Source organism: Ambystoma mexicanum, chromosome 4q (assembly GCF_040938575.1).
Source record: "Ambystoma mexicanum isolate Mex_15411 chromosome 4q, UKY_AmexF1_1, whole genome shotgun sequence".
Classification (NCBI taxonomy): Eukaryota; Metazoa; Chordata; class Amphibia; order Caudata; family Ambystomatidae; genus Ambystoma; species Ambystoma mexicanum.
In genome coordinates this window covers 900,883,653-900,902,625 of record NC_090928.1, presented here as the reverse complement: position 1 = coordinate 900,902,625, position 18,973 = coordinate 900,883,653, and the positions used below count along the sequence as shown (strand labels likewise).

The following is an 18,973-nucleotide window of genomic DNA, read 5'->3' as shown; positions in this document are numbered from 1 at the left end:
GCACCCTGCAGCCGCTCCGAACTTGTACCTGCAAAATAAAAAGACAGTTAGAGCGCATCGTGAAGCAGGCAACAAGCGCTTACTTACGTGCTTCCAGGCGCTTCTATTCATCACACGGGCTCCATCTTCAACTCACTTCAGCCCGTCATCCGCCATCGCCGGAACCCTGCAAAACAAGAAACATCATTACTAAAGACTTTAAAGACATTAGAATTACTCGAAACTTACCCTTCGTGCAGTAAACGACGGACAGCAGTCCTCTGAAGTCAAGAGGCCTGCTCCCCTTATCCAGTGAAGAAACTGGTTACAGCACCCTGCCCCGAGGCAGATGGAGAGCACGGCGTTCACTTACCTAAGGTGAGAGCGTTAACCTTTGGGGTTCTACAGGAGAAGAGAAAGGGAAGAAGAGAGAGACATTCAATAACCCAGTTCCTTAATCCCATATTTTCAATCTGCAGACATCTTACCCTTCGAGTCAGACATACAGTGCACAGAGGTCCAGCCCAAAGAGCCAGCCGTGTGTTACACATCACCTTTGAAGATACGGTATACGCTCAGTCAAGACTGGCGCCTCTACGGGAATCAGGTGAGCGTTACATTGGCTTGCCTTCCCCACGTTTTCAGCACACTACAATGTGACACACTCTAGCTTCGCACACACTCTGGCTTCTCTGCCACGAGGATGCAGTTCAAAATATGGGTATCTGGGCCTTCTGCGCCAAAGACTCTTTTTCAATAAAAGTCTCTTATTGCAGAGTGCCTCCTTCTCATCAGGATTTTCACCTTCACGAATTCTCGGGTTTACTGTTCACCACGGGTCTCCCTTGGTCAGGCTCGGACCACGGTCGGGCTGCTTTCTTTTGTTATCAAACTTCAAAAACGTTCAACTGTGATAGATTTTTCTTAAACCATTGCAGGACCACTTTAATTCACTCCATTCATTACTTTCCTTTTTATCACTTTTTGTTTCTGCCACTTCTTGGCTGGGTGCTTAATACAGAGACCTTCGATTGAGTACACCCGCGGTGCCAAACCACTGTGTTACTTTGTCTCGTACCTTCTCTAATTCGCATTAAAGTTCAAACATCCATCAGCATTTGAGCTTTACTCGCGACTTTCATCACACACGTTAATATTCTTTGCTCTTGCGCTCTTCATAAAATGTTGCCGCTTGCAACCTTGACTTCAACACAGACTCACCGACTTGACTAGTCATGCAGCAGGGCCCCTGGTATCTCCCCCTCATTCAGCTGCCGTCTGGAAAATGCTGTTTCTTTTTGTGCTTTAACTCGCTCAGAGTGTGCTCTCGTGTTCCGCCTTTTATCCCTGTGGGGGGGCTTAATGGAAGTCAGGTGTGGGTTAACAGTAATTGCCTGACATTGCCTGTCCATAGTATTGGGACATGTCAGGTTTAATACTCGGGTGTGAGTCTGTTTTCTCCCAATAAGGGCTGTCTGTGACAAGGTGTTCATGTAGGGAAATGGGGGATGTTAGGGGGTCAAAGTTTCTAAGTATCCTACCTGGTAGGATGGTGTAAAGGTGTTACAGGGGAGGGAATACCGCGTCTCACCATCAGGTGTCCCACTCCCCGAAGACCCCTCAGCCAGGTGATCTTACCGCACTGGTCCACCCCCAGGGTCTGGATCCAAAGGCGATGGCTGTGCCCTGGCCACCTGAGAGAGAGACCCCAGGGGACTAGCGGGTGAGACACATTCTGGTTTCTCACAATTTCAGTAGTCTGGCCTATACATCGGTGAGAAACTGGATTTCTTTAACAAGGAAAATCTCAGTGATACAGAACTTGTGCCCATGGCGCTTCTGATGCAATTAGCCACATTAGGTCCAGACTTACGCGCATGCCACATTGCTTCCTTACCATCGCCCACAATGCTCAGGAAGCCGCCCCTAATCTCTCCTTCATGGACATTCTCTGCAGCCTCAGATGTAACCGGCCACAGTGGGTGTATTTGGCAAGGGCTCATGTTGCATTCATTGTTTTCAATACATAAGGCATTATGTTTCTTGTTGCCACTCTCTGGAGGACAGGGGGGGGTTTAGGATGGATATTTTCTGGATTTCGGCCCTGATGTTGCTGCCTGCACCACCAAGCTCAGAGGGCTGAGGTGCTAGAGGGGAAGTCTGGGTCAGAGCATGGCGGCTTGTACTTTCTGAATAGATTCTTGGGCACTTCTGGTGCCAAGCAGGATTTTTTCAAAAGCTCCACTAAAGGATTCCCTAAGACAGCATGAAAAGGTAGGGCACTTTCTAATTGTGGGTTGCTGTCTAAAATAACTGAGGTCAAATTCGGAGAGGTCTTTGGCAGGAGGACCCTCCGCCTAAGGCATCTGTAACTTTAGTTATTACTCTTCTGCATGCGGCATTGAGGTGCCCAGGAGGGTGTGGATGCTCTAAGTCTGCCCCTGAGATGGTGTTGAGGCCACTAGCATCTTCCAAGATCTTAGCCTGTCCTGTCAATCTGGCTTCTGCTGATTGAAACTCTTCTGGAGCCCTAGCAGTTGTAAGAGGCCGAAAGGGACCGGGTCCCTCATCATTGGTGAAAACACCCTGAACAGCACCTCCAAATTTGTTCTCTGTAGAAGAGCTCAGGAGGGTTAGACCGCCAAGTTTGATGGGCCTTTCACAATCTGCACCAATGTGACTTTGAAGAAAGCCAAAGGGTCTGAGACCACTGATGGTGTCAATGACTCTTGAATTTTCTTTGAGGTCATCCTCATACCCTGTCGCTTGGGGACACGGGAGGGACAGGACTCTAATAACCTGCCAGCTTTGTAGGGAGCCGTGGGATCAACTGTCTTCTTTTGAGTCTCCAAAAGAGGAAGTGGGGGTCCCACTTTATCAAAGACCTCCATCATTCTATGACAGAATTCTTCCTATTCTTCCAATAAATCATAATTTGCGAGTATAAAGTACCTGTCTGTCAGGTGAGGAGTCGGACGATGAGTACCAGCCTTTTCTCTTCTTCATCTAGGAAAAAGATAATGAAAGTCAGGATTTGCTCCTCAAATGGGACCACTTCCTGTGTTTTTTGGCTCTTTTCTCTCAACAGCAATCTACCAACCACCTTAGAACTTCTCCCCTCTCAAGATTTACATTTTGACAGGGTTGTATCGGGCGGCATTGATGTTGAACGTCCGGGAGCCAGTTTCAAAGCCTTCTCCTTCAATGCCTTCTGTGTCATAGTCTAACAAGAACCGCAATCGGTTATGTTATGTTCGGCAATGAGGCACCAAAGACAAACATTGCGAGGGGTTGTCAGTGACATCTTGGCATCACAATAATTAAACTTCTTAAAACCGTACGGTTTAGGTGCTGACATTTTGGAATTGTTTCAGAAAACGGGGGTTGTCAAACATAGTTCCTGAGAAGCGTGATGAGCATGCGGAAAACAAGAACTGATGTCTTGGGGTGAGGTGCAAGCTATAAGTACAGATGCCCGCCTCGAAGATGAAGAGTTCAGAGAGTCTTTGATGCCAATGTCACACAGCACCCTCTGCTGAAGAAAACTTTCTGAGATCTGCTGCCGCGGGATCATATATCTAAGAGGAGGAATCAATGGTGGGGCACAATCTATTTGAAATGTCCTTCCATTATCAGAATCCTCCAGTAATTCCAAATGCGGTATGGTCCTTTCCCTAGTGACTTCTCCTGTACACTGCACACTTCCTGGCTTTCTTGTAAACACTTTTGGACATTAGAAATGTCCTTCTAGCATTATTCAATACCTCCAATAATACCATATGGGTAATGCTGTTTTCCTGAGTGACTTCTCCTGTCAACTGCACGCTTCTTGGCTTTCTTAGAAACCCATTTCAGGTCTGTGCATTTCCCAAACAGCAAACCCCAAAACTCTGACCTTTACTCTTTTAGTTTTCAAAAGCATTGCCTTCCAATACTCAGGAGAACAACTTGGCCACTGTCTTGTGGAACACAACCATTTTAATCTTTTTAGCTGAATCCACTGCTCGGCTCGCAACAGTAGCGCCTGTTGCTCATATCAGGCCTCTCAAAATTAAGACCCTACCACAGTCCTACACAATGTTGGTGTCTCTACTTCACTGTTCACAGCACACATAAGTGATTTTTAATCTTGTCACCAATGTTATAATGAAGATTCCACTCTAGGCATAAAGTACTCTTAAGTCAGAGGTACAACAAGTGTATACTTCCTTTTCTCCTTTGTAACAGTTAAGTAGAGATGTGAAAACTGAAGTACATGGAAATAAACAGACGCCTATTGGACCATCCACTATTCAGTCAGGCAGCTTCCAACTCGCACTCTAAGAACACCCAATCACAGAATACACATGTGACTTTGGTTCTCAGCTGGTACTATACTATCCATTGTCAATCTCAGCGCATCAGGTTTTAGAAATACATGATCATGCTTATTTCCAGTCCCTAAAGGATTATGAATGACAACATTCTGTTCACATTTGTGTAGATTCTCCCATATTGATGAAACCACTTTTAATTTTTGTCATCGAATGATAAAAAAAAACTGGTTGTGTTTTATTCTCAACTTTTACTGATTTGGAACCAGTCTCTCTCAGACAGTCTAACACAGGCTAGTGACCAGTACTTCAATCCCACTCTCTGTCATTTTCTAGACTTGTATTGAATGCTGGACTAACTGCGATCAGAGTTTATTCCTGACATGATTCTTGTACTTTGGTTTCCCAGCTGTCACACTCCAAAGTCCGTGGCGTAAGTGGGTTTAATGGCTCTTAAGCGGCCATTGAATCGCCCCACCACGTTTTTTCTCACACTGCTATGCAGCGTTCTAGTCTTGGCGGCCTCCGCCACCAATCGCCTTTTTCTTCGCTTCCACCCGGAAGCCAGCGCGTTGCAACCCTTTGCGCTAGGCTTCTGGGTGGAACGCTCCTCAGTTTTTCTCCGTTCTGTTTCCCCCCATGCTCTCTAGTTTTTGTTTACCCCTGGCCCTGCCGGACATTATTTTTCGCTTCCTCTTCCTGCTTCTCTTTCTCGCTCGCTCTTCTTCCCTCTGCTTGCTAGCTTCCTGCTCTTTGCCTGGGCTACCTCCCTGTTCCCGTGGCTTCCCCCCTGTGCTTACCTCCGTCGCAAGGATCTTCTCCAGACGGCATCACCAGGCTCTCCTCCAGGCTGCATTTCCAAAGCTCCCACCTACTTCACTGAGAGGGGGGTTTTTATGCCGGAAGGCTTTTTCCCTCGATAGTTTGTTCCTGTAGAGGGGCCCCCCTTGACCTCTTTGATTTAGGTCAGGGTGGCTTCCTACCGAGGCAGACCCTATCCGCCTCCGAAGAAAAAGGCCCTGTGGAAGAAAAGACTCCAACTACCCACGGACACTGAGATACCAGGTGAGGAGGGGGCGGAAGGGCTGGATCAGGAAGGAGGGTCGAATCCAACTAGCGCTGACACCAGCATGCATCCGACTGTACCCTTTCAATGCTTGTTACAATTAGAATATACTTTGTTTCCCTTGTGTGTATCATACTTCATCCTTTCAATGTTCATTAGATTTAAAACAGACGTTTCCCAGGAGGCATCTTATTTGTCAAGACTCTTTTTTTGGGATAGCCAACCATGTTTTTCGTGTTCCGATATGCATCAATTCTCATTCTCATAATGTATATCACACCTGGTCTGGCTACGTGGACTTGCATTTGCAGCAAATCTCATTTTCAAATCTCTTTATTTGGGATACAGGTTCCAATGTGCACAGCTTCTCTTTCTCTTAATGTTTGTTAGACTTCAGCAGGCACTTAACAATAGCTCCCAGTACCAATTACATGTTCCATTCTCTTTACTTAGGGTATCAGATTACGTATCCCGATATGCATAATTTCTCTCTCTTAATGTTCATTAATCATATCAATTTGGTGTGTTCAATTTCGGGTATAGGGCTTTGTTCTCCACAGCTTCCACTTCTTCTCATGGAGGCTTTTTCAGGATCATTCCTTGGATCCTTCTCGAATTTGGTTCTTTTATCCCTGCTCTGGTTGGTCACTCATCAGGTTACACTTTGTCATCCCCCTCCCTCCCGATTCCCCCCAAATTTAGTTTTGCGGCATACTTGACATATTTCTGGTGTCAACACCTCTGATCATCATTTTCATTCTATTCCCCCTCTGTTTGGTTTGGTTGGTGGTTTGTGAGTTTCACCCTCAGTCACGCAGTCAGCACCTCTGTCACTCTGGGAATTCCTCAGCATTAGTGTCTCCATTTGGTGTCCACCGGCAGCTGCTACAGCTTACAATTTGAGGGTAAGCGCCCTGCTGTTGATAGAACATGGGCTGCATCTTCTCTTTTCTACCCGGTCTTAGTGTTTCCACCTTCACCTAAAGATGCTTCCATCCTTTTGACTCACTCTCTCTTTTTTCTTTTTGAAATGCTCCTCTGTCCACACACGTGGTGACCAACACAGATCACAGACTCCCAATTTCATTAACATAGCTGCCCATGAAGGGGCAGTTTGTCATACTCAACCTTCCAGTCACCTGCACATATATAAAACAGCATGTAGTCAGCATTCTACTAGCATGTTTCAAACACATCAACAGTTACCTAAATACGTCATTGACCACGATTAAATTGACTACATGCATACAAGAATTTACGACAAGGAGGACATGGGCAACATCATCATGGGATAGTTTTGATGGCAACATCAAGGACTGCTCAATTCATATCCAGAAAATGTGGCTAATTACTTGGCTGGAAACTCTGAGGCTCTGCTTCAAAACTGTAGGTGCTGGGAAGCGTCAATAAGGTTTAGAAACTCCTGACTGACTGAAATCACTGTTATTTAGAATAGACTTGTCAAACATCAATCCATTTAAAGTAAATACCAGCTTTATGAGCTGCATTAAGTATAATTTTAGAGAAGAGGACAGTAACATTCCTTGAAAATAGGATTCATACCCTGTTAGGGAGATTTTTCTTAGGCATTATTTTCAGGGCCCAGTTAGAGCAACATACTTGGTTTACAGGATGTTTCCTTCGAGTTCCTGAATCGCCAAGTGGTAGTAGAGCTATGATGAATTGCCATCTGGCAAAGGAGTGAAAGCCCTGGCTTTTTTTTTGATTTTCATTAATTATAATGACACTGATAGTTCCATCTCAGAGAGAAATCAGATTCCCCTTTGATAAGCTTCAGTGCCTTCAAGACAGCTGCAGTGACACCAAAAGCTCTGCAGCACAGGAGCTGCATTTAACATATGTACCTCTGTTCTAAAACCTACATAACTCTGAAGAAGATGTCCTGGTGGCACATATAACTGTAATTCTAAGCTATAACCAAGTTAGGGAACGGTGGACAGCATCTCTCAGAGTTATCCCGGCCACATTACATTGATTCTCGCATGTGTAAGTAATATGGGCCCAGTTCAGTTGCGGAAGAATGTTGTGTATTCCTCCCATACAAGGACCCCACCCCTGTCCACTGACAGCCCTTCCCTTGGGGGATTGCTCCTCTTTGTTCCTTTGCAAGGGCAGGTAACACCCCTTTCCCCCAGGATAGCCACTCCACAGGACCCTGGCATGGGAACATAAACCAAGAGGTACAGCCATTCACAGAGAGCCATGCCTTACACCGGGGGCTGCATTTCTAAAGGCATTTTATCCTATTGAGAGGGGATGGGGGTGGAGTTAGGGTGAGCCAGAGGGGGTCTGCACAGTTTTGGGAGAGTCCTGCCATCTTGATTCTCTCTGCCTCTCTTTCCTGTCCCCTCCACTCTCGCTCGAGCAAAGCACTTTGGGTGTGACATCACAAGGGCAAAGGCCACTCATTTCAAGAGCAGGGATTGGGCCCCTAAAGCAGAATCACCTTGGGAATCATCTCGAAGATCATCACTTGAGAAGGATTTAGTGGACCCTGATGAGAGAGCAGATCTTTCAAAAAATCCTCCAATTGTGAAGTGAAGGAAGGGTTCCAAGGCAGAGGCCCGCTCTGTCCCCTAACCATCCTCAAGGACCACTGGGGATGGTCTGCTGCTGGAACAGGACCTACCTCTTTTCCAAACACAGCAGTACCCAGGCGGTGAGGATAGCAGTGAGGAGTCTCTGAATAGACTCACACTTGATTTCATGTTGAAGCGGCTGTGTGAAAACAATGTTGGTTTTACGTGACACATGACTAGGTGCTTTGCAGTGATGGTGGCAGTTGTGGTTTTCCAGCTCTCCACGCTTCAGATTTCTTGTCCTGTCGCATCAGATCCACGGGTGGGTTGGCGGTTTCCTCAGATTTCAGACCCACGGTTTACCTTTGATGGTGGTAAACCGAGTGAGCCACTGTAAGTAAGCAGAGTAGCCCAGAGCTGATTGGGAATTGGTCGCTTGGTTGGAGCAGAGCGGCTCCGGGAGTCGCACTCTGCCAGTGTGCTATTCAAGGGAAAAAGGAATGTATTCTGGTGTTGCCTATTTCCTTTTCTTGTGTACAGAGTGCAAAGAGGGGCGGCATGTGGCACTTCGTGGTTGCATAGTTGGTTGGAGCCGTTTGGAACAGCAGTAGGAAACAGGTAGGAGGGAGCTCCCCCCCTGCACATTCGTATGCACCTCATTAACCTGTTAAATTGTTAATCTGTTGGTCTGATTTGGAGAAAGCAGGCAGAGCAGTCAGTGTGGACAGTCAGCATTGGATATAGTCGCTTCTCCAGCAGTTTTCCAGCACTGGTAATACGCAGACAATACAAGTAAGACAGATTCGCTAGGGGTGTGTGCTGGGGAGTGTGGATTACTTTGAAGAAAGCATATTCAGTAATCAATAGCCTTGCATAGACTGTGAGAATCGAGCAAAACATTCAGCTGCTCTATAAATTAAATACTCGATCTGGCACGTGCATATTTACTGTGACCTTGCACTTCGCACCTTAGGAGCGTGGCTTCAGTGGGTGCTGATTCTGTAATCTTCTCTCTGAATCTGGTCCCCATTCCTGATCAAGAAATATTGGCCGCAACTTTACTTTCATTACAGAGTATCCTGTTACACTTCGGAAAATTACGATGGGTCAATAATGGAAAACATTCCGCTATCCCAACTGGCGGGAAATGACTAACCCCACGTCCTTGGAAACAGCTAGGACTCTTGGCACTCATGTTGGCAAATTTTTACAACCTGGGAACACTTTTGAACCACTGCACAACCTAAATAACTCCAACTGTTCAATGACTGAAGGGCATCTCAACTTGGACTTCTCTGGCATGATTGACACTCCTCCGGTAGCTGCCTCATATGCGAACCAGAAGTCTGAATTTATACTGTCTAGGTTTTTTGAATTTTTTGATTTCAGTTTTATTGGCAGTTATAACACAATAAAGTTAAACACAACCATTACTTATTCCATACATCATGTCCAACTGAACTTTTTAGCATCCCCCCTCCCTCCACCTCCCCTCAGGATAACCAAACCTAACATTCTTCTCAAGATGTAAAAATGCTTACTTAGAAGGATGTAACAACAATCTATTCTGTATAATACTTTTGTCAGAACAGTAAAGCAATTGTCTCTTGTTGTACCATACTTTGTCTGGCTAATAAAGCAAATATTCTGTTTCCACAACACTGTTTATAATGACAAATGGCAACTACTCCTTTCCTGTTCTTTTTAATAATTATTTTTTTATTGTGCATTAGTTAATTTTAAACTTTAAGCACATTTAACCAAAAAATTACATATCACACGATACAATAAACCACAATATTTAAAAACCAATTCTATAAACAATTACCCTAAAAAAGAGAACACCTAAAATGATGATATAAAATATGTAAACTCCTATAACACTTTTAGAACATCCTAGAATCAAAATAACATTTCATCGTCATTGAAGCTTCAAATAAAGTGCATCTTGTGCCGAATCTAAATTCAGAACCAATTTCCAAATAAAAAAGGATGCCGCGTTTATCACTACTGAATGTGCCCCATTAATGTGGCCCAGAATTCATCCCCTTTGATGTTATCCAATGAACTGACGTTTCTCCCATATTCCTTTCTATAGTAGGGCGTTAAAGACGGACAGGAGGTCAGTATATGTCGGACAGTCTTGGGCACCAAATTACAGCCCCTACACAATTCATCCTGTACTATCTCATTTTGCCACTGACTAACATGTTCGTTGGTCTATAGTATATTAAGACAGAGCTGCATAGTGAAGCGTCTCAGCTCTGGGCTGGAGTATTTAGTTAAATGCACCCCACCTTTAAAACCTTGGAGCGAGTATTCCCTATATCTTTTCAATTTATGCAATTTGTCGATGCTATCCGCCAAATCCATTTGCTGTGCCTTACTTTTGATAATTCTTTCATAATCAGGGCGAGTATCAAACACCTCCAAACATAATCCCAATTCAGACAAATAACTTTTAGTAAATGTTAAGAGTTCGCCAATAAAATAATTTTGATGGTCTCCTTGCCTCTTTTGCCGTAACAACTTCCATTAGTCATTGGAGGACTGGTCTGCTGTGTGCAGTTTAGCAAACAATAAAACTTTGAGTATAGGGATTGGAGACCATATTCAAGTCTTAAGGCTTCGACCGGTACCCCTTTTGGGAGATTTATAATTGATCGTAAAAGTTTGGCCTCTAGTTTTCCAAGCCAAGTAACCTGAATCGATGGTAGCGCTTTCAAGGCATATAATAGGGTACACAATGTAGTTTTGTATGACCAGCCATTGTTTCCACATTTTTTCGTGTGCAAAGGACTCATAATATGCAGTGGATGGTCTAGTCTTTATGGGAAAACACAATAAAATGACTTCCTGGGCACTTTCCAAAACGTTTGTCTCCCATCGGCCATTTGAATGTTTCTACAGTTCTATGGGACCCCTCCTCCCCCCATCGGCTCATTGTCCTGATCTTTATTTTTATTTATAATCATTTCATTTTCCCTGGCGTATATGGACAAAGCATTCAGTGTTCCCTGAAGGCCAATTTGTGTTTGGTCGAAGATGATAATATCATCAGCCTATAACATACTGACTGTTTTTACACTATTTATTCTCAGTGGAAAATTGTGTGTGGCCCTCAAGGCTAATTCCATATCTGCTGTGTAAGCATTATATAGAATAGGACCGAGTGCAGTGTCCTGCTTAAGGGCCAAATCTGTTGGTAAGAATTCGGAATGGTGTCCCTCAGCATTGAGTCGAATAGCAATTGATATATTTGTATACAAAGATAGTATAAAATACAACAATTAAGGATCTATGCCCCCACCCCTTTAGTTTCATCCATAATTTAGGTCTTGAGACCAGGTCAAATGCTTTGGAGAAGTACACGTAGCATGAATGGAGTTTACCTACCCCCTTAGTGCTTTCATAAATAAGGAACTGCAGCGTGGCAATACTTGTATTAGTATTATATCTCTTCCGGAAGCCTGTTTGGAATATACTCAGGATATTAATTTCTTCCAACCAAATAGACAACCTCTCCAATAATATATTGGCAACCAGTTTCTGGCTGGAGTCCATCATGGCCAAGAGGCGGTAGTTAGATGGTTCTAATCTACCGCCTTTATATCGGGACCATGATGGCTTTGCGCCAGCTGTCAAGCAATTTACCAGTTTGAACTATGTGCTTAAAAAGAACCACCAGAACCATAGCCCACAGAATGCTGTCACTCTTCAAAACCAAATTTGGAGTTCCGTCAGGGCCAGGTGCCCTGGAGGCTTTTTACTTTGCCAATAAGGCACGCCAAATTCTCCTCACTGATGTCCTCACCAAGTGGACCTACCTTCTTTTCCTCACTAAACATGGACTCAAGACTCAAGACTGGATAACTCACCAATCTCACTATGATGGTTCACCAGGGAGAAAAAGGCTTTGGATATATGTTAACCATACCTCCTTGGATATAGGGTTAATTTCAACAGGTCAGAGGAGCATACGTTACATCCTCTAATTGAAGATGTATGCAATTTATGCCAGTTTCGATATTTAGTGGCCAGATTTTTTAGCATTTTTAATCTCTGTAGAGGATCCATACTGACTATCTCTAATCCCCTTACGATCTCGGTGATACTGTTTCCGTCTTTCCGAGATAACGTGGTCAAAATAGTTTGGTTTATCTACGCGAACACATTTTACTATCACATTTTTTGTTTTCTGTGCGAAAGTGCTTCGCTGCTGTAACCATATCTCCCAAATCCCATTCAGCAATCATCAGACTCACCTCCACGTCCACAACATTTGTTTTATGATCCCATTTATGTTTTTGATGTTGCTAGGTACCCAATGAAGCCTATAGCCCTCATGGTTTACCGTAACCGTGGAGTATTTACCCACAAATGAAAGCTTGTTTTGACCCTCATGGTCCAGCTTAAAACACCATGGTCACTTAGCTTACTGTGGGTGATAGCAGCTAAGCTACATTGGAGGCCGAGCTCTGGGTCAATCATCACATAATCAATGAAAGATGTAACTATTCCATTAGACCAAGTATATTGCAAATTGTGATGGACGTCCTGAGACAATTCCATAAACTTAAGGTCGAAGAAGTCTATGATTTCTGTGCAAGAGTTAGGACTCCCAATTGAAGAATTTAAGTGTAAATCTCTCTTATTAAGATCACCCTCAATTAAGACAGGACTATTCAGTGTTCGCTCAAACCATTTATAGACAGCCTCTAGCACAATTGTCTGAATTTTGCGGGTTTGAACACCGCCGGGGGGTCACAAATATTTATGATCAAGATTTCTTCATCCTGACTCAGTAGATACGTCAAAATACCCATTAAGATATTTGCAGAATTCGTCACATTAGGCAGCAAGGTCAATTTCAAATTTGATTTTACCCCTATGGCTAGGCCCCCATTAGCCCTACCCTTTTTTGAAGCAACAGCGTGATTATATAATATTTGAAAACCATCAACGAGAAAAGGTTTAATACACCAAGTTTCCTGCAGGATAAATATGTCCAACCCACCCAACAGTTTTTGCCCCTCGGAGTGTTCCAAGAATGAACGAAACCCTGCCTATTCCAGGATAACCAGCATAAGGAAGATGATAAATCTGCTGGTCAATTTGCCCCATGAAGAGGGCACTATGGCATCCAATATTCAGCTGTAGGAGCTTTTTCGCGCACTTGGGAACTTTGGGATTGCAGGGCTCTCAGCACATCACGCTCAGTCTTGCTTATTTATGTCGTTAGCCCCAACTGTTAATTGATTTTCTTCACTCAGATTTAGACCTTGTATTTTCCGGCAGGCAATCAAGGTACATTCAGCGTGCATCAGTTGCTTAGCATGTGTTTTCAAGAGGGCCACCATTAAGGGGGAACGCAAACGCCACCAAAACCCAGCTTGTGGAGCTATTCCATAAAGGTAGCTCGATCTTTTGAATATCGCTAGATTGGATAACCTCCAGGTAATTAATTTGTTTAAAGATAGCCAAGAGGGGCGTGGCTACGAGGGCCATGTAGGAGGACTTGATCTGGAGGAGCTCCCGAGATCCTGCAACGATCCGGGCAAAAAAGTGTGTGATGATGGGCCGTTGGCCGCTGAAAATACACATGCCGGTGTGTGAATGATTGGGCTACGCGAGGTGAACTTCTGGATGGTACAGGAGGAACGGCGGCAGAGATCGGTGCGGAAGAGATAAGGAGCACCAGAGACGAAAGACAACACAAAATGGCCGACCAATGCCCGGAACAAAAGAAGAAGCAGGCCGCATGGTGACCTAGCAAAAGGGGCGTACTGAGTGCACAATTGTCACTTGTGCTCAACACAGGTCCTCTGGGTCATGCCGAATAGGACGGTGAGGCCAAAGGCGAAACAGCCCACCTTAGACGACTTTGCTAAGACGTCCCCTGGTCAAGACATTACCAAGAGCAGGGACAAGCCGCCTGCAAGCGGCATGATGACTTTGGGTGCTAACCAAGAAGTCCTGGCTGCGATTGCGGACCTAAGGGCGGCCTGGCAATCTAAACTAGAACTAGCCGTCACTGAACTAAAAACAGCACTGGACCTCAAGGTCGGAGAGGTGCAGGAGGACGTTAATCTACTCCGACAGGATGTCATGGCCTTGGCGGAGCGCACGGAGTCCCTTGAGAAGGAAGTTAGCCCGAATACTGCGGATTGCGCCTCCCATAAAGCCGAATTGCACGCTCTGATACAAAGAGTGGGCAACTTGGAGAGCAGAGCGGAGGAGGCGGAAGGACGAGCCCGACGAAACAACATAAGCATCGTGAGCCTGCCGCAAGGATTGGAGGGCCACGATCCCACGGAATTCATTGAATCCATGCTACTGCAAGAGATACCCGGAGGAGCCCTATCCCAAGGATTTGCAGTGGAAAGGGCACATAGAGCCCTAACAAGGAGGCCGCCGCCGGGGAACCCGTCTAGGCCGGTGATAGTCAAAATTCTTAATTACCGTGACCGGGAGAGGATATTGGAACACTTTCGTGAGGGAGGAACGATCACACGAGGAGCGGCAAACATCACGGTTTACCCGGACTACACCCTGTCTGTGCAGCGTAGCCGCATGAACTTTGGGACGGTAAAGCGGAGATTGAGAGAGGCGGGCCACAAATATATGTTATTGTACCCGGCAAAATTCAAAGTCATTCATAGACATAAAACTTTGTTTTTTGAGACCCCGGAGGATGCCATGGGATGGCTCGATGCGCAAGGATGTCCCCAGGAGTCAGAAGTTCGGACGGAGAAAGAGTTCGGAATAGATAAGTGATGCACGAAGAAGGTGCCGCAAGATGGCGCGGCACGTGGGACTTGAATATAGTCGCTTGCGCAGCCTTCAGAAGAGAAGGTCAGACTATTGCACTATATGTCATAAGCACTGTGGTTAATGTTGAATTAACGGGAGCCTTACGGAGCGTTTCTCTCTACCCCATAACAGTTTCAGTTAAGTGGCCATTAGGGCGACTTCACCCTACTGAGCTCTGTGCATCGTTTAGTGCTTGCAGGGCTAGATGTGGGGGTGCCTGAGCTCCGAGAAGAGAGCTGGGCAGCAGTTGGGGTGTGTGATGTTGGGGAAGGGACGGGTGGGGGGAGGGGAGGGAAGTTGGGGATTTATCGTGTACATAGTTATGGGGAGTTCGAGCTGGTACGAGAAGCTACAAGCAAAAATGGAGGGCTGTATCTGTATCACGTGGGCAAAGGGGAGGCGTTACATAGGAGGCAAGAAGACACTCACGAGCCATGGGAGACCTTAAGATCGTAACATGGAATGTTAGGGGACTTAACAGCTACTTAAAAAGAAACAAAGTCATGATGTACTTAAAAAGACAGAGGATTGATATTGCGCTGTTGCAGGAAACACATCTGACGCAGCAAAAATTGGAACTGGTGGGGAAGAAGTGGAGAGGTACTGTAGTGGGCTCTCCGTACTCTGCCTATGCTAGGTGAGTGCTGGTCTGGGTGGCACCGCATGTTCCGCTCCAACTTACGCAAGAGGTGGCGGACACGGAGGGTAGGTTGGTCATATTAAAGGCCTTGGTAGAGAATAAAGAGGTGTGCATTATAAATACATATGCCCCCAAGCAAAACACTGCTACGTATTTTAGAACCCTATGTACTCATCTGGGCGCGTTTGTGGGGGGAGCGGTTATCTGGGGAGGGGACTTCAACTGTGTGCTCGACCCAAAGGCAGACAGATCTGATGGCAAGATTGATAGGCCCACCCCGGCGGCCAGGGTATTGCAGACATTACTAGATGACTTTGGGCTGGCGGATGTTTGGAGACTGAAACACCCTAATGAAACACAGTACTCGCACTACTCAGCTCCGCAGCACCTGTACACGAGGCTGGATTCTTTTTTTGCCACGCCAGATGTGATGATAGGGAAAACCCAAATAGAATATAGAGCGAGGGTCCTGTCGGACCACTCGCCTCTGGTGCTGACCTGGCAGCACTGCCGCCCCAGGGCGCGGATACCGAAGTGGCGCCTCCGGGCGGAGGCGCTCAGAGACCCAGTCTCCAGGGAAGACATCAGGGATGCGATCTCCCAGTACTTTGAGGTAAACACAGGCAGCGTAGATTCGGCGTGCACACTCTGGGAGGCCTTTAAGGTTGTGTTGCGGGGTGCGGCTATTGCTAAGTCAAAAGGCCTACAGGGTGGGGTCCTAACAGAACTAGAGGAAGCGGAAGAGAAACTGGAGCGCGGAAGAGAAACTGGAGCGCGAAAGCAACAGGGCAGGAGGGGACGCGGAACTTGTACTCGAGTTGCAGCAGAGGTGTGCGGAGCTTTGGGAAAGGCTCTGCAACCTTAACTACAAAAAGTATGTTGAGACGCACCTTTATCCTAGGTGGGGATAAAACTGGCCGCTTGTTGGCGTGGTTATACAAGAGCGAAACCCCCAGGCCCCCGATTAGGATAATAACCAGAGAAGACGGGGAGGTGGTTGACACCCAGGAAGGAGTCAACGAGGCATTTTTGGACTAATATAGAACATTATATGAGGACAGAGGAGGGGACAATCAGGAGGAAATTAGAGAAACACTAAAAGACATGGAATTACCTAAGATTAGTGATGAAGAAAGGGAGGAACTAGACGCACCGATTACCCTGGAGGAATTAGAGGAGGTGGTGAAACAGCTGCCCACCTGCAAGACCCCGGGTACGGACGGATTCCCGGCTGAGTTTTACAAAACATATAAAGCAGATGTACTCCCCACTATGCTAGAGATGCTCAATGAGTCTTTTGAGAAGGGTCGGCTACCGGACACGCTCAGAGAAGCACTAATCGTGCCGCTCCCAAAGCCCAACAAGCCAGGGCATTGCTGCGGCTCCTACAGGCCGTTGTCAATGTTGAACTAGGACAGCGGTCCTGGCTAATAGACTGAGAAGGGTCATCAGTAACCTGATACACCCGGATCAGACAGGTTATGTCCCCAACAGAAATATAACCCACAACCACAGGCGACTCCACCGGGTGATTGAAGAGGGAAACAGGAGCGATGGGGAAATGGCGGTGGTGTCCCTAGATGCAGTCAAAGCTTTTGATTCAGTGAGGTGGCCATGGTTGCTGGCGGCCCTGGAAGAATACAGGATAGGGCCGGGTTATGTTAGGTGGGCGAAATTGTTGTATAGTGAACCACTGGCCAGAGTACGCAGAGGATCGGTGATATCTGAAAGGTGGCAACTCAGTAAAGGCACCAGATAAGGGTGCCCCTGGTCCCCGATGTTATACATTCTGGCCCTAGAGCCCCTGGCAGTGTACCTCAGACAACAATATGACATGGTCGGTATTGAAGCAGGGGGAGAGAAACACCTAATATCCTTATATGCTGACGATTTGCTGCTGTATTTGAAATATCCGGAAGAAAATCTTCAGTATATTCTAGAGGTCATGGAAAAGTATGCAGAACTTTCCGGCATTGCGGTGAACCCCCAAAAATCGAGCATGTTCCCACTGGGGAGCTACATAGGAGCCCCTCTGTAACGGTTGCCAGTGTTGTCCGTACCTTGGGCGGCTGATTCCTTTCGCTACCTCGGAATAGATGTATATCATACTGTGGAGGAGGAACACTTGCATAACACCGAGGTGGCTGTGAAAAAAATCTGCACAAATATGAAGTTTTGGGAGAAGCTGGCGGTGATGGGACGGGGGGCGATGCTCAAAATGGTGGTCCTGCCTAGGCTGTTACTTTGTTATGGTGTCTTCAGTAATATACCATACTTGATACCCAAAAAGTTTTTTGTCAAACTGAACAGCATGTGTAGGGACTTCCTGTGGCACGGCACTCGCAATAGAGTGGCGCTATGGAAGCTACAGAACTTCCATGATAGAGGGGGCATCAAGCTGCCGAACTTTGAGGCCTATTATGTAGCCAGTCAGTTGCAATATGTAACCAAATGGCTCTCTGATGAAGAAACTCCTGAATCTAGGCTGTTTGGGCAGGACTGCACCCCGTTTTACCTAAATGAGATTATCTGGGTGACTAGACTTGAAATGAAAGAACGCCGGGGTATGCTGTTGCTTGGGTGGAAGATGTGGCACGGAGTATGCCAACTGATGGAGAACCCACGCCCGTGTTCCCCACAGGTGCCACTAGTTGCCTTAGCTAGGGGAGACAACCAGCTCAGGATGATAATCAGGACCTATTGGGAATCGGTTGGGCTGGTCACATTGGGAGACATATGGGAAGAAGAGGCTATTAAAGAGTTTGAAGTACTGGGAGAAGAGACAGGCTTGCATGGAGGCCAATATGTCACGTATCGTAGGCTAGTGCAGACTATTCACAAAACCTGGCCAGGGATTGTACTGGCGGAAGAACCAGACGTTCTAATGGGAACAATCTATGATATAACAGAAGGAGGGCACGAGATCTCTAGACTGTATGAGATGGTGATGACCCGGGTGGGGAAGGATTTGACTCACCTGAGGCTGGACTGGGAAGCGGAGGTGGGGGCACAGATGACCGATGGAATGTGGGAACGTGCTATAGGATACCACAAGAAAGTGTCCAGAAATGCTAGATTGCAGCAGATACAGTTATACATAACGCATAGAGCCTATATGACCCCGAAGAGAATATCTAAGTTTGCAAACGCAGGAAGACAAGCATGCCCAAAATGCGATGAGGAAGACGCAGATATGACACACATGTTCTGGTCTTGCCCAGTGATTGAAGCTTTTTGGGGGGGGAAGTAGCACGGAAACTAGCAGATAAAGGGGTCTCGCTCAACATAGATACAGCCTGGGCCTGCCTGTTGGGAGGGTTTCCCAGACCACGGAACACTAAACACCTTGGGAAACTGAGGGACCTAGCATATGTGCTTGCTAAAAGAAGGATAGCTATGGGCTGGAAGCAATGCCACAAGCCACGGGTAGAGGTATGGTGGCGGGACTTGCAAAAATGGGCGGAGGCTGAAACGGTGGTGTGGCAGGAGGCATGTAGCAAGTGCGGGGAAGAAGATGTGGGTAACCTGATGGCTTGGAGAATGTTAATAACAGGACTGTTTGGCACAGTAGTGGATCCTGCAGCTTCGGAAGGAAGCGATACCCAGCCACACGCAGCGGATA

General features: G+C 46.2%; 1 protein-coding gene across 3 annotated transcripts in view; it reads right to left on the bottom strand.

The window, feature by feature from the left end:
- Positions 1-18,973, bottom strand: part of THADA (THADA armadillo repeat containing) — a 2,999,906-nt gene that overhangs the window by 1,524,638 nt on the left and 1,456,295 nt on the right. The gene's annotated exons all lie outside the window — the stretch shown is intronic.